Consider the following 17,204-nt stretch of genomic DNA (forward strand, 5'->3'; position numbering starts at 1 on the left):
CTACAGCATAACTGCCACTACTACACATTTCCTCACTATTGCCTCATATCTCTAATTCTTCCCTATAGCAAACAAAATACTGTTCTTCCTCATTACTATACACTACCTTTAATTCATAAATTCATTGTCATCAGTATCACCACAAACATCATCAATGTCGCCATACATTTTACCAACAACATTATTTCCTACTTCATTACCATTTAAATATCCAGTTTCACATAGGCTACTGTTAATTAACACAGTACTCAATATTTTATTACTTTTTCTTTTATGAGTTAATGAATTCCAAAATCATCACCAAAATCAGTTACTCCAGTATTTTAACAATGAAAAATCTCCATCCAGTCATAGAGTTCTGATAAATTACTTTCTTATGAATCCTCATTTCCACTGTCTGTGTGATCATTTATCTTATTTGCATGTATTACTTTGCCTTGTGAACATATTTCTTTCTCAACAGATATAATGTTAACAGGATACTACACATCTGTAAGATAGCTACTGATTGCTTCACTGGTGGTTTTCACATGTGTCAGTATTAGTGTAATTTCTGATCCATTTGCTATTTATTTATTAAGTTCCTAACTTGTGGACTGACAATAGGACATAAGCTATTTTTTTTCCTGAATTAAGAATGCATCCTGTTTCCTTCTGTTGCTATCATCTCTATTCCAATTTCTGTACTAAATATTGCCTTGTTGTTATCCAGAATGAAAATTATTACCATTAGCTCTATTGTGTTCCTTCTGCTGATAATTGTTACCAACATGGTTACTGCAGTCCCTCCAGTGCTGATTATTACTGTGCCAATTTTGATTACTGCCTGTTTCAAAATCTGTGGGACTATTATGTTTGTATTTCCCTGTTTCTTATAAAAGTAGATACTTTATCTACATATTTCAAAAACTTGTCTTTCATGTCGACTTGGCAATAGACTAGGTGCCACAGTACCTCAGTTGGTAAGTTGCTTTCTAAGGCATTTATCTGGATGAGTTCGTCAAAGATTTGCTCAAATTAAGGAATTTTTTAAGCCGATTTTTGCAAAACTCTTACATGCTAGTATGCCCATCCTTGTAATGTGCTCCACTGAGAAGTTTATTTTTTATTCTATCTTGTTCAGTCCCTGACCAGAACCTATCTAAAAATTCTTCCCCAAAATTTACGTAGGTTGTGTCATCATTAGTACACTGATTAGCTCAACTTAGTGCTTCACCTTCAAGAAGTATCTTAGCTAACTGAATTTTCATAATGTGAGTCATATTAGACACAAAATTATATTTACAGTGTTGCAGAACTCTACAGTGTATACACTACCTTCACCTCAAAAGTTTTTGATTGGTATGTTGCAAAACATGGTACCAACATAGTTAATAATATTTGTATTAACTACATAATCGGAAAATTCTTCAGCTTTTTTGCATGAAACAGGAACATTACTTTCTAGGGTGCTAGTTTTGTTATTACTTACTAATGCACTTTCTGTGAATTTATTGTCTAGTGTCTTCACCTGCTCGACAAAAGTGCTTTCATAACCTACCAGTTTAGTATCAGCATTGGTTTCCAAAGCTGAAATTCTACTATTTACATTTTTATCTACATTATTTATTTTTCCATGCAGTTTTTTGAAACAATTCTTCTGATTTCTTTGTTCTCTCGCCACTCCTCTTTCCATCTCTCTCTCCCACTATCTCTTCTCTCTCTCTCTCTCTCTCTCTCTCTCTCTCTCTCTCACACACACACACACACACACACACACACACACATTCAAAATCAGCGCCATAGCACACACAAGACGAAAGATGAACAAGTGAGCAACAACAATAACATGACACATCTCACTGAGTGTATTGCCAGAAGTGTCTGCTCAGATCACATTTTGCTACATTTTGTGTAAGTGCTTGTGAGACGAAGTAGTGAACGGAAATTTATGAAGAACTGAGTGAAAGCAATTCACTAAAAAATAGTAGCTGATTGAGACACCAACCAGAGACACGAAACAGGACGGAAAATGTTAGTACAGAAACGTACATAACCTCTAACCTCGAAACAGCTCTCCACAAATACGCAATAATTTTCTTCATGGCTAGTTTGCAAATGATATTTTGTCAAAAAATCTGACGAAAACACGAACTGAAACCGATGTTTAATAATACAGTTCAACTAGCGATGTAATTTTAAGGCGAGTGTCCAAACAAAACGAAGCAAATTGCAAATATTGTATTTCTTAGGCCTACAGTCGTTAAATTATTACAAATGTGATATTGGTCTTTACAAAAAATAAAAGTTAACCCACAGAAGGTGACACATTGACGTCGAAACATGTCTGGGGAAATATAAAAATTAACTAGTCTGTTTGCATACGGCTGATTTCCTAAATAACCCATGTAGAAGTGTGAAATTTGGAGAGAGCGTGGATCTTGTACTATAGGAATTGTTTAAGAAGGAACTGTGCAAAATTTCACTCCCAAGGGAGTGAAACAAGGGCTGAAAGACTTTTGAAAGTATGTCGTGAATAAGGCAATTTTGAAGCTAAATAACGATAACTAGTATTTGCTTTCACAGTCAGAAAACAAAAAGTACGTGTTTCAGTATTTTTGCAACTTCAGTCACTAAGGGGTAAAATAGTGGGTGAAAGCTTTTTTGGAAATAGATAGTTACTAAGCAACTAGTAAAAGGCTTTTTAGGGATACATTTATGTCGACTGGTATTTGACTTCTCGGTTAGAAATACAAAAAATACGTGTTTCAGTGTTTCTGAAAATTCAAGCACTAAGGGCGTACAACAGGAAATGAAAACTTTTAAGAAAATATTTTGTTAGATTAAAAAAGTTAAGGTTAAATTTCTGACAATTGGTAATTCACTTCACACATAGATATAAAGAAATACTTTCTAGGGAATCAAAGTTGTTATGGTAATATCTCCACAGCAACGCAAAAGGCATGGTTAACAAAAACTTCAGCTACCAGAATAGCTTTTTGGTCAGAAGTTCATTCGGAAACAATGCTTATACGGCCTTAGTTAGCGTGAAAGCTTAGGTGTTGGAATTTGTTAACGACATAAAAATTCGATTAAATAAAAAAAGTATCTCTGAAGGCCATACAGTCTACGCGATTGAAGCAGCGGGCACTAAGCAAGCTGTATAATTTTCTTTGTTTGTGCATATAAACTGGACTTCAATCAAATCTAATTGCTTTGGATAAATAAAAGCACAGAAGTTATTTCCTATAATAATGTAAAATACGCCATGGATGAACGCTGAATCGTATGCGGTTCTAGCTTTGTGCTGCGCAATACATACAAAGAAACAACCAAAAAGGAGATGTTGTTCGTTCCCAATTTCTCTCTCACACATGCATTTGTGTTTGTTTCCCTGCCAGTGCTATCAATACTACCGGTAATTCCGCAATTTCGAGGAATTGCGTGATCTTTAGGTAGATATTTCATGGCGCATACCTCCATAAACCTACCAACGACATGTGGAATCCATGTAACGTCGAACTACTGCTGCACTGCGTTCCACATGTGGACGAACACGCTGTTATGTAGGTGGTCATAGTCGACTGATTTGTGTACTTCGGCCAGCAAATCAATGGATGCATTGTAAAGATTTGACTGTTATTAAATTGATTTTACTGCGATCTCTAGTCAGACGTTATGGTGTGTATACCGACGTTAGTGAAAGTATTAACTGTGAGTGAAAAGAATGGCGACCTTCTGTATCATGAACTGTGGATTAGCAACATTTACTTGTTTGGTACTGACTTGGTGTCTGTATTTTAAACTTTTTTATTTGAAAATACTTGTCGGTTATTTTTCCATAGAACCTATCTCATTTAGCTAAGTGATCTTGACCTGATACGTGAATAAACGTACAACAGATTAACAGTCAAAAAAGTTGTGCAGGGACATATACAACGCAATCAATTTTTAACAGAATTTTCACTGAATTACATTATTTACTCCCTAAATTCGTTAATAGCCTACAAAACTTTATTGCACTCGTAAATCGTATCATCAATTTTTTTTACAGTTAAGTCGCACTTTCAAAGGAACTGATGTCCTGATACTGATTATCAGACCCTATAACTATCAGGAAAATCGCAGGGTCCATAAGCTTCAACCCTGAGAGACCAACGAGGTTGGTGACGTCGAAGAAGAAAGTTAGTCTCGGTTATGCAGTCTTTCACTACGGGGTCATTGGCTAGAGAGTTCTAGGTTCACTTCCTGCGTCAAATGCGGACAAAACCAACCATTCGACTGCTAACTTCATGATCGTCGCCAGGGGCTAAGTCTGACTGTTGTGAAACAGACGAGTCTCCAAATTTCATGCCAAAAAGACGACATCTGATTGGCTAGATTATGTTAAGACAACATCACGAAAATTGCCAATTCGTGAACCATGAGAAATGACGGTGAATTTCATAATCTTTGCGGTTGGTACTTCCAGATATGAATGATATACGCCTCTTTGGTTACCAGAGTTTTTGTTGAGGACGAGGCCAACGAGGTACCGTATATGGGCCCTGTGGCGGGCGTCACAGCACGTGACACGACATGTCTTACGGGTGCCAGCGGCCGTCACCATCGGGGAACGAACTGTTATTTCAGACGAATGTAAACAGTATAACTTAATGCCAATCGTCAGTCATAAGTTCTACGACTCACTATCTCAGCCAATTTTCTTATCCCAAATCAACAAAGCGCATCGTCCCACTACATTATCGCACACACGCTGATTAACACTCCCTCACTACATACCGCTGCTCAACTGTTACTTTCGATATTGCCCTCTCTCTGCTTTCATGCTTGTGAACTACATAACAGCTCTTCACATCAGATATTACAAATGAAGATAAAATAAACAAAAGAAGCTCGAGTAATAATAAGAAAACATATTTGTTAGAGAAAAACAAATACATTACAGTAACATTTAAACTTATTTACACCATCAAAGGTATGAATGCTTTGTCTCAGAAAGCAAAAGAAATGTTCGCAAAGAGAGTGACATACTCGCTGCCATTGGAGAGACACTGGAGCTACTTACGAACAACTGCCAAAAGTACTTATCACCTAGTGTATACCTTACTGTATTTGTGTATCATGTGTATTGAATATACATCCAAAACTGGTTTTGCAACACCTCAGTTCTGAGAGTCCCCGAACTTATACAGAAAATTGGAATAGAGATTAACATAAACATCATTTCCGTCCTTTTTATTGCTCATGAAAACCACATATTACATGTTGTACCACCATACAGTCAGACCTTCAGAGGTGGTGGTCCAGATTGCTGCACACACCGGTACCTCTAATAACCAGTAGCAAGTCCTCTTGCACTGATGCACGCCTGTATTCGTCGTGGCACACTATCTACAAGTTCACCAAGGAACTGTTTGTCCAGATTGTCCCACTCCACAATGGCGGTTCGGCGTAGATCCCTCAGAGTGGCTGGTGGGTCACGTCGTCCATAAACAGCCCTTTTCAATCTATCTCACGCATTTTCGATAGGGTTCATGTCTGGAAAAGATGCTGGCCACTCTAGTCGAGCGATATCGTTATCCTGGAGAAAGCCATTCACAAGATGTTCACGATGGGGGAGCGAATTGTAGTCCATGAAGACGAATGCCTCGCCAGTATGCTGCCGATATGGTTGCTCTTTCGGTCGGACGATGGCATTCACGTATCAAACAGCCGTTACGGCGCCTTCAAAGACCACCAACGGCGTACGTTGGCCCCACATAATGCCACCCCAAAACAGCATGGAACCTCCACCTTGCTGCACTCGCTGGATAGTGTATCTAAGGCGTTCACCCTGATCGGGTTGACTCCAAACACGTCTCCGACGATTGTCTGGTTGAAGGCATATGCGACACTCATCGGTGAAAAGAACGTGATGCCAATCCCGAATGGTCCATTCGGAATGTTGTTGGGCCCCTCTGTACCGCGCTGCATGGTGTCGTGGTTGCAAAGTTGTACCTCGCCATGGACGACGGGAGTGAAGTTGCGCATCATGCATCCTATTGAGCACAGTTTGAGTCATAAAAGACTTCCTGTGGCTGCATGAAAAGCTTGGCTGTCAGGGTTCCTCCGAGCATAATCCGTAGGTAGCGGTCATCTACTGCAGTAGTAGCCCTTGAGCGTCCTGAGCGAGTGATGTCATCGACAGCTCTTGTCTCTCTGTATCTCATCCATGTCCGAACAACATCGCTTCGGTTCACTCCGAGACGCCTGGACACTTCCAGCCGGCCGAAGTGGCCGTGCGGTTAAAGGCGCTGCAGTCTGGAACCGCAAGACCGCTACGGTCGCAGGTTCGAATCCTGCCTCTGGCATGGATGTTTGTGATGTCCTTAGGTTAGTTAGGTTTAACTAGTTCTAAGTTCTAGGGGACTAATGACCTCAGCAGTTGAGTCCCATAGTGCTCACAGCCATTTGAACCATTTTTGGACACTTCCATTGTTGAGAGCCCTTCCTGCCACAAAGTAACAATGCGTACGCGATCGAACCGCGGTATTGACCGTCTAGGCATAGTTGAACTACAGACAACACGAGCCATTTACCTCCTTCCCGGTGGAGTGACTGGAACTGATCGGCTGTCGGATCCCCTCCATCTAGTAGTTGCTGCTCATGCATGGTTGTTTATGTCTTTGGGCGGCATTAGTGACATCTCTGAACAGTCAAAGGGACTGTGTCTGGAATACAATATTCACAGTCAACGTCTATCTTCAGGAGTTCTGGGAACTGGGGGTCATGCATCAATGCAAGAGGACATGCTATTGGGTATTAGAGGTACCAGTGTGTACAGCAATCTGGAATACCACCTCTGAAAATCTTTCTGTATGGTGGTACAACATGCAAGACGTGGTTTTTAAGAGCAATAAAAATGGAGCAAATGATGGTTATGTTGATCACTATTCCAATTTTCTCTACAGGTTCCGGAAATCTCGGAACCTAGGTGATGCAAAACTGTTTTTGATGTGTATTTCTCTTTTCTTGTGCAATTCTGTCCAGAGGATATGCTTTGTCTCCATAGCAGAGTGATAGCTAAACATTATTTTTGTGAATGTTGTTTGGAAACGTGAAGTATGAATTCATGGTAGATTCATGCAGTGAATTTTGACTTACTCGAGTGCTGAGATTTTCTTCTTTTTATATGTACATCATAGAATACTTCCGCATTTGAAGTTATTTTTAGGTTTATGCCAATCACTGAAGTGGAAGTGTTTGTAGGTTTCTAGTGTTATGGGTAAAGTTCGGCTAGTGGTATTTCTAAACTGTGAAATTTCAGTAAGCACATTTTGCTGAGGAAACGGTAATATTGTCTTTTGAGTAGAATATCTACAAGGTAGAATTGAATGAACTGGTGTTGGCGGACTGCTCTTTTGGATTTTGTGGAACTCGTTTAATGTTTCCTTGTATTGTAATATTCTTGTATAATAATTATTTCTCTGTGTTTCGAAATTAATGTTTTTGGTTCATTGATTTCTATGTAGCTGAAGTTTTGGTCGCTATTGCATCCAAAATAGGAGGTAGTAGGTTGAATGAGACTGGATCCAATATCTCATTAGCAGCAACTTAGAGTAAGTGGTTTCTGTCACAGAAGTGGTTACACATTATCAGAATAATCAGCTTCTATACTAAGAGAGGAACAGGTAAAGGTGCAACAAGAGTTAACATTTGTTAATACTTCTGTAAGATGTGATAGGTCACAGCATTTTAATTTAATGGCTGAGGGTTTTTGTATGGGTTCTGTGACATTTATGCAAACTAATTTAGATCCTACATCCTTAAGAATTATTACACAAAATGGGGCGAGGATCTTTCCTATATTACACTGATGACGCTAACAACATTTCAAGAGAGTAATAAAGATAATTTGAAGTAGATTAAAGAAAGTATCAAAAGACAGGAATAGGCTCACAAAAGGCTAAAGGAATGGAGGACAGTATTAAAAGGAAGTTGAAAAATAACGCGTAAGAGCTAGATCTTAAAATTAGTGGAGCTAAGATGAATTCTCGCTATAGATTGATAATCGATCTATGCAGATTAGACGAGGAAAGCGTGGTGATCTTGAGTTGGAGAGAAATAATATAAAAATAAGGCTTCAAAATAAAGAGAAGGAAAAAATTGGGCAAAACCAAGAAGACACAGAGAAAAACAGAAAAATACAAGACGTTTTCTTGGGGATTAGGGATACGCAGAAAAAGGATAAGGACCATAAAAGTGAGTAGCATGTAGCCAGTTACTGAGGTCACCCAGCTTAATGAACAGGGGGTCATCATAATATTCTTATCAATGATTTAGGGTGTAAATCTGAATCTTTTAAAATATAATTGGACGCAAAGCCACGTAAGACTATGGAACAATTTAGTATAATCTTAGAATGGGTGGAGTAATTAGACACAAGATTAAGCCAACTATCCACTAACTCTAACATAAATTCTGATGCCACTCCTCCATTTCTTCTGCTGTAGGGAAGGGTTTCATTTGCTGTAGCGATTCAAAGGAGCGTAAAAAACTATTCGTCTTCAGGATAAGAGAGATGTCAATAATTGGTTTCAGTCTTTTATATACCAATAAGTTTCCACTTGAAAACTGTCTCTTCTACACTTACCAATATCGCAAAAGAACTGAACAAAGACCTCATTTGTCTGGAAGGTAAGGAGATGTAGAATGAAAACACTAACACACTGTTGAGGTAATATTATGTGGGGAACGGTAATTTTCTGTCCAGATGTAGAAATTCAGTCTACTTTCACTGCATTGTATGCACGCCAAACAAGTCAGCCAATAGTCTCGTTTGTCACATACACCTCAGCTATACACGTTTTAGTCCTCATAGGTGTTTCAATGGGCTGCATCACGTCTGTTATGTTACCAATATGAAAAAAAAATTGTGTGTTTCCTGTGTGCAAATTTCAGAAGGCAAAATCTCCTACCACCTCACTTATAGTTCCATTACCCCCAATAATTTTAATGAAAGTAAAGGACATAGGTGTTGACCTTTTCTCTTCCTCCACTGCAGAAAGTTACCACTAAGTCAGTGTCAGCAGTATTTACAAAGTGTTTTACATGTGGAATTGGTCATGTGGATTAAATTATGTTTGGTAATGGAACTCAGTTTCGTTCCTTGGATTCATACAACATGAAAAAATATAAAAAAAAGTTTTTATCTCTTGCTACCATCCAGCTTCAAACCTATAAGGGTGCATGATGAAAGAACAGGGTAAGCTTTGTAGGTTACACTGTCATCGGAAAAACAAAACTTGATACACCTTATTTTGTATCATCTCTCCTCTTCCATATTTGCTACCTGTCGGTTAACAAAGTTGTAGCGCTTAGTAATATTCAGTTGTTCATGGAGTGATATGATCAGTGGCAATAAGCATTTTTCAGGATTTCTTGTGTGACTTACCTGGTGTTTCGACCATGTTTGAACCCCTTCTCATCCTGAGAAGTAAGCAGCCACCACATCATGTGCAAGACTTAGTTCTGTTACCAACACAACAGCTACATAGTGATGAGGTGGTTGATCTGACACTGTCAAATATCAAGAAGGCACCTGAGAAACGTAAAAAGTTGCAGCAGGTTTTTCTAGTGTATATAGAGGAGATACATGTCAGATCTCATTGTTCATCTCATAAGCGAAAGTCATTCCACCATAAGTTTTTATTGGTGTATGACACACCATTACATATTCAATGGATCACTCATCCAAATGCTGTTGAGTTGGAGACAATGAGGATGCATAGATCATGTGGTCTCCACCATGTGTCGAATGTAAAATGGCGTAGGTATCCAGCATTTCTTGTGTTGGTAGACCAGCTGGCTATTGGTACACTCCCATCTGTATGAAACTTTACTTCTGTTCTCAAGTTTCACTCTTCCCTTCTTCTGTATTTGCTACCTGTAGGTTAAGAAAACTATAGTGCTTAGTACTGTTCGGTTGTTCCTGGAATGATATGGTCAGTGAGAATAAGTGTATAGGTTCAGGTGGAAAAGAACTCCCACGAGAGGATTGTTATTTTGAGGGCCAATTCAAGAACTACATTACATATGCATGTAGTGGAGTAGGGATGAAACACCTCTTTCATCGGTCCACCAGATGGCGATCGGTGCACTCCCAGCCAGTTAGAACCTTATATCTTCAAGTTTCACTTCTCTCCTCTTCCACGTTTCCTATCTGTGGGTTAAGAGAATTGTTGTACCCATTGAGTAAAATTGTTCCTTGTGTAATTAGCACAATGATAACAAAAGTATATATTCAGATAGATATGGACTCCCATCAAATGATCAGTTTCCTTACAGCATATACAAATAGTGCTGAATATATGCACATAGAGAAGGATTTTCTTAAGAAGATCATTGACTTTTTGGACAAGTACATATTGTTAATGAGAGTTTTACAGTAAAAGTTTTGTAGTGATGTATGAGCAAAAAGTATAAATTGAGGACCTGGAAGTAAACTGCATGCACTTGGGAGGTGCAAACACATTGAGATTCTTAACACGGAGGTGCTGCTGTATGTATTTAAGGAAAAGGTTATTTTTCGTGGCGTTCTTTCTCTTAGTATTAATGTGGAGTATGTTCTCATTGACATGCATTTTTCTGTAATGGATTTTCTATGTCAGCAAAGCTGTCTTGGTCAGTAGCATTAGTATGATTTATAATTCTGTCTGAAGTTACCTGAGAAAGATATGATGCACCAACATGTAGTATTCAATTTAATCTTTTGCCTTTTTCTTTTGGTAAATGATGTGTATCTCTCTCCTGTCACAACTGACTATGAAACTGACATTTGTGTTAAACATGTTCTACATTGTTTCAGAAAAGTAAATGCTACATATATTACTTCCATTGTCTCTATATATTTGAGCTACCTAAATTTCTTATGAACTTGTTACAGTAACATGAAATGAACTGCGTAAGCGTAGTGCCAGTAATCAAATATCATAAACAAGTGACAGTGAGCACGAAGGTTCCACTTTATTCTTTCCTTTCGTGTTAACGTTAGCTTCCCTGACATAAAGGACAAGACGACTGCAGAGTCTCGTTTGGTGAATATTCTGACTACCTGTTTGGTGTTACTATTATTCGATAGTGCCTGTAGCATCATGCTCAGAGTTTTTACATTTAATATCTTGTATAGTATTGATGAAGTTTGAACTTTGGATGTAATTTTCTCCCTCAGACTAAATATGAATGACAAATAGGAGGGGTAATGAAGTGTTAAGTGCTTTTGAGTTAAAATGGGTAGGTGAAGAAGATACTTGGCGGTAATGATTAAAATTTGAATTTTAAAGGTTATGAAAATGGATTTTTTGCAAATGTTTAAAAATTTAAGTGTTTTATTGTGTATAGAGTAGGTTTCTTGTGGTTAAGGAGACGTTTGAATTTGCCAGTAAACGTGACGGCACTATACAGTTACTGGAGTGTGACAGGAAAAACTGTTGGTAAATGGGGGATAGGCCTTGGAAATATGTAACGATGTTGGTGATTTCCTGTAGTTGATAGATCACTGTGGTAACAGTAAACGAGAAGTTAATGTGAGATGCTTGTTGTGTGTTGGTGTGATTTTTCTGGTAGAGTATTCTTAATGAAATATGGTATTGTATGACTGTCTTAATACAATTGATCTGGAGGCAACTATAAGTGGATAGATGTATTGGGAAAATGAGGTGTTGATTTTGAATGGAGTATTGTTGTGAATTATGTCCGACTCAGATGAGATTTTCGCCTTGATCTCAGTTGCCTTTGTGTTTATTACTAACTTGTTCTTCCACTGCATTTAAGATCCACCAGTGTTTTTCACATCAGTTATTACCGCTTGGATTACTGGAAGTTCTTGGGCACCGGCATGGATTAGTGGGACATGAGAAGTTCTCTGGAGACATGAGAGTGGAGAGCTCTGTAGCTTAGTAAACATGAGCTGAATATTCCTGGATTCGATATATGACTTTGCCTTTCTTTTAACAGTTTATTATTTACCTGCTATGATATGCATAACGTTACTATAATGAATGTAACTGAACTTTTTCTGAGTGACTTCGGATTACTCTCACGTTGAAATCAGTACCTTTATCGTAAGTAAATACCAGTCTTTTCTTGCATATGACTTTTAATGTTATTATGAGGGTGAGTCAAATGAAAACCTTAAATATGTTTTTGAAATATTATTTATTGTGCAGAAGTGGTACAAAGCTGTATCACTTTTCAACATAATCTCCCCCACGCTCAATGCAAGTCCTCCAGCGCTCATAAAGTGCATAAATTCCTTTAGAAAAAAATTATTTTGGTAGTCCGCGCAACTACTCATGCACCACGTGGCGTACCTCTTCATCAGAACCGAACTTCTTTCCTCCCACTGCGTCTTTGAGTGGTCCAAACATATGGAAATCACTTGGTGATGAGGAATGGTGCCACTCCTTGCTCGTTCTCTTCGTTCCCGGTTGGTGGAAGTGAACCCAGGTTTCGTCCGCAGCAACGATTCTCTTTCAAAGCGCCGAAGAAGTTTTTTACAAGAATCAACACATCGTTCTCTCATTTCAGGAGTCATCTGCCGTGGAACCCATGTTGCAGACACTTTGTGAAACTGGAACACATCATGCACAGTGTGGTATGCTGACCTATAACTAATCTATAAACATGCTGCAATGTCATTCAGTGTCACTCGGCGGTTTTCCTCCACTGTGACTTCAACTGATGCAATGTTCTGTGGAGTCACAACTTGTTGTGCCTGACCTGGACGAGGAGCATATTCCACTGAAGTCACACCATTTGCGAACTTCCTACTCCATTCGCAGACTTGCTGTTGTGACAAACATGCATCACCGTACTGATCCTTCATTCGTCGATTAATTTCAATAGGTTTCACACCTTCACTACGCAAAAACCGAATAACAGAACGCTGTTCTTCCCTGGTACAAGCCGCAAGTGGGGCGGCCATCTTTATACCGATACTGCGATGGTATGTGTGCATCTGTACTATGCTGCCACCTACAGGCCATTTTGCATGCTGTTTGTAGCACGCTTACCAACTTACAGGATAACGGTGCGAAATTTCGAGTTGTTATTACAAATTTAAGGTTTTCATTTGACTCACCCTCGTATGTCATTTGTGCAATCAAAGAGTTGCATTAGAATAAGGCCATGATTAACTACACTGTTCTGGACTATTACAAATTGGTCAAAGGGAAAGATGTGAACCTCTATGTAATTATTACGATTACCTACTGCATTATCCCAGTGAATTTCTTTGCAGTAGTTCAAATGGTTCAAATGGCTCCGAGCACTATGGGACTTAACATCTATGGTCATCAGTCCCCTAGAACTCAGAACTACTTAAACCTAACTAACCTAAGGACAGCACAAAACACCCAGCCATCACGAGGCAGAGAAAATCCCTGACCCCGCCGGGAATCGAACCCGGGAACCCGGGCGTGGGAAGCGAGAACGCAACCGCACGACCACGAGATGCAGGCTTTGCAGTAGTTAAATGAGGCTTTTGCCTTGATTACAGCTGATTCCATGTTTATTGTTAACTTGTTCTTTCACTGACGTTCTTTCACTGAGGGGCAGTTGCAAAGTGTGTCATGTCATTGATGGGCATGCCTGGTGGTAGATAATTGATAAAATCCTCGTATGTGTGTCTGTTCACTTCCAATGTGGTAGTATGTAACACAATTTGAACATTTGCTGTGACTAGTAATTGTGATACTCAAGAAAGCTGCTTGAGTATCATTATTCATTCCACAAATTATTGTTACGTGAAGACGAAATTTTGTTCCAAAACCTCTACATTGGTATCTATTTCATGATTACCAATCGTGTTCTGAGAATGGGTAAATTATTCTACATAACTTTCAAATGCTTTTAGAAAAAAGTAATGAGTGAACCTTCGTAGGTCGTGCACTCTAGTGCTGCTAGTAACTGTCTCATTGTTAGTGACAAAGCCTAAAGAAGGCTGTAAGTTCTGAACCGTAAGTTCTCATGCTAATGTAACTGAATTTCTTTGGGGCTTGGAGTCCTAATGCAACTTCAGTTTGAAACTTCCTTGTGAATTATAAGGGACGATCAAAAAGATTACGTTTGAGAGGGTTGCTGCAGCGTCTACATAACCCTGTGCGACTCCTAGATGTAGGCAAGTTGTTAATTTGGCATTTTTACGTGCGTGAGGTGAAGGAGAAAACGTGAACTATGGCGACGTTATTACCAAAAGCGCCCGAAGAAGGAACACCAATAGACTCACACCGGAGAATGAATGATGTGTGTGGGGCAGCGTGTCTGCCGGAAACCGCCGTCATGGAATGGTGTGCAAAGTTCTGTGCTGGCCGCGACGCAACGCAAGGCGCCAGATGATCTAGGACAGGGGCGTGCAGGAATCCTGCACATGTGCGGTGCACTTGCACGCGTGCAGTTAACAGGTGTTCCGCGTGCACACAGGGGCAAGCTGGCCACCCGCTATCTCCCATCCCCACCATACCTTCTGTCCGCTCCTTCCTCTGTAATGCGTTTTGTTTCCGAGCTTGCTTTATTGAGTGAATGAATAAGGTTAGTAGGAGTGCTTGAAAGAAATCATGGTTTGAAAGAGGACCTATTACCTACGATACGTTTTATTTAATGATCACAGATGGAGTTTACAATACGTTTAATATCTGGATCAAAATTTCTACATACAGACAAACACAAACAGTTACGCAAATTTTCATCACTGATGTTTGCTCTTAACCGAGACTTATTAATTCAGCAAATGGTTTTCCAGCTCTCGCTATATTAAGCGCAGTCTTGTAACTTGCACATACCGCTGGCCTATTATTGTTGTCGTCCTGAAAACTTGAAAACAGTGCTCCATAAAATCTTAAATCAGTTAGATGAGAGACATGACGAGAGAAAGTCGCAGATCTCTCGTGACAACAGCAACTACGACAAATTCAAATGGCTCTGAGCACTATGGGACTTAACTGCTGTGGTCATCAGTCCCCTAGAACTTAGAACTACTTAAACTTAACTAACCTAAGGACAGCACACACATCCATGCCCGAGGCAGGATTCGAACCTGCGACCATAGCGGTCGCGCGGTTCCAGACTGTAGTGCCTAGAACCGCTCGACCACTCCGGCCGGCCAACTACGACAGATTCATCTGGTATAGTCAGATCGCTCTTCTTAAGCTCTGTCAATTCCCCATCCGCTCAGAATCCGACAATAAATTGTACTCGTCCTTGTGAAATTTATTATAATGGCCTTCAATACTAAACTTCCGTTGACCAGCTAGAATACTGCCACATATTAAACATTTCGAATTTTCACTTTTTTGCACAAAGAAAAAATGGTTCTCCCATTACTTTTTAAAAGATAGCAAATCTCCAATTCTCAGTTTCTTGAAATACAACGTTCACTACATAGTGCTCGCTTCGCATCAACGTCCGCAGCTTAGCCTGGCACTACACTGCCGCAACCTGCCGGCTGTCGCCACAGCCCCGGTCGACGCCTGCACGCGAGCAGCACACGTGCAGCGCCGTGTGCTCATGAGCCGCGTGCAACGTTTGCCCGCCCCTGATCTAGGAGGCCAACCTCATCCATTATGGGCAAAAGCGAGCGGGTTGTTGATGTTGTGATTAGGACTGACAACCATTCGCGCTTTAGCAAAAGATCTCGGCATCACCTTCGATAGTGTGCAACACATTAGCTGGTAGGCGTTAGGCTACCGTAAGGTCAGTGGACAGTGGACTTACAGAGCCAGCCAACTGCTGTAAAGATGACGCCCACCCTGTTCTTTGACTATCTGGGTCCATTGCCTATTGATTCCAATGAAACTGGCGTCTCCATCACTAGGGAAGTGTAGTGCGCAACATTGCAATTAAGGTGAAACGGGCTGGAACACTGCGACAAGGGGTGCTGCTGTTTCATGGTAATGCACGTCCCCAAATGGCAACGGAGCAGTTACGTCAACTCAGGTGGGCGACACTAGCCTTACAGTGTCGATCACTCCCCATACGATTATCGTGCCTTTGATCTCTTAATTAAGGCATTGAAGGATCGACGATTTCTGTCGGACGAGGATGTACAGCAGGCAGTTACGGACTTCTTCATGCAGCTGGGCACGGTAAAACCCGATGAGTCGGTGGGATGACTGACTCAATGCTCATGGTGATTGTGCGTGATTTGCATACCTGTTCTCGACAGTACGACCTTTGAACCGAAACGTTTCTATCACCCCTTATTTTAGTCCTGAATTATCACATTTTATCTTAATTCACGTGAGTAAAACTAACCCAATAGAGCCGACAAGCACTGAACCCTTGAGTGGTTAGCTAGCTGATTTTCTTACGAACGTTTTAAGTTTTGGCAAGAAACTTCACTAATTTGAGGCACACGTGTTACGTAGTAATTCCCTACAGGTGCAGGCAGCTCAGTGATGTATTTAAGATATTTGGAGAGAGCAGAGTAGAGCTGCGTTTCTGTTGTTCATGTAAGGATCAACTTTAGGGCCAAGACGAATTACTGCATTGTCTGATTAGGGCAGCGACAACTTATAATTTTTCCGTGTAATCCACTAGCTGTATTGAGAGCCATTTGTAAATTTAATATTCGATAGATACCCATTTCAAGTTTGTATTGTTGATAGGGGAGCTACCGCGTGTATGATAGTTATAGCTTATTTTCCGTTATTAAGCGTCATAAATTAACAAACCAATGTTAACGAAAATAAATATTACACTCACTATAAGCAACCAGATGCAATGCTATAGTCTCGAAGACTGTGTTTCAATTATTGCAGTAAGATTATAATAATCATCAATGAGCTATCATGAATATCGTTTACGTTTACATAGTTTATGTTCAAAACTGCAAGATTGCATTTTGTGCATCAAGTTTGGAAATTTCTGTACCATTTACACACATAATTTCTACAAACTATCCCATTTACGTTCTGTCTAGGTCAGGTATACTGGCTGCAGAGCAGTCAGAATTAGAACATTTCTTCCTACTGTCGGAACGTTACAATGAGAATTTGTGTTCTTGTCAAACGAGACGTCATTAATCATTTTACTGTCTCACAATTCACAGAAGACGTTCCAACTACGGTCAGAACAGTTTATCCCATGCCTGAAATATTACGCAATAGATAGATGTATACTGAAACATTACACTAAGAGAAATATTAGGTTGGTGCGTAAGTTCGCAGCGTTTTTGGATTGCATGT

Source organism: Schistocerca americana, chromosome 5 (assembly GCF_021461395.2).
Source record: "Schistocerca americana isolate TAMUIC-IGC-003095 chromosome 5, iqSchAmer2.1, whole genome shotgun sequence".
In the NCBI taxonomy this organism is placed as follows: domain Eukaryota; kingdom Metazoa; phylum Arthropoda; class Insecta; order Orthoptera; family Acrididae; genus Schistocerca; species Schistocerca americana.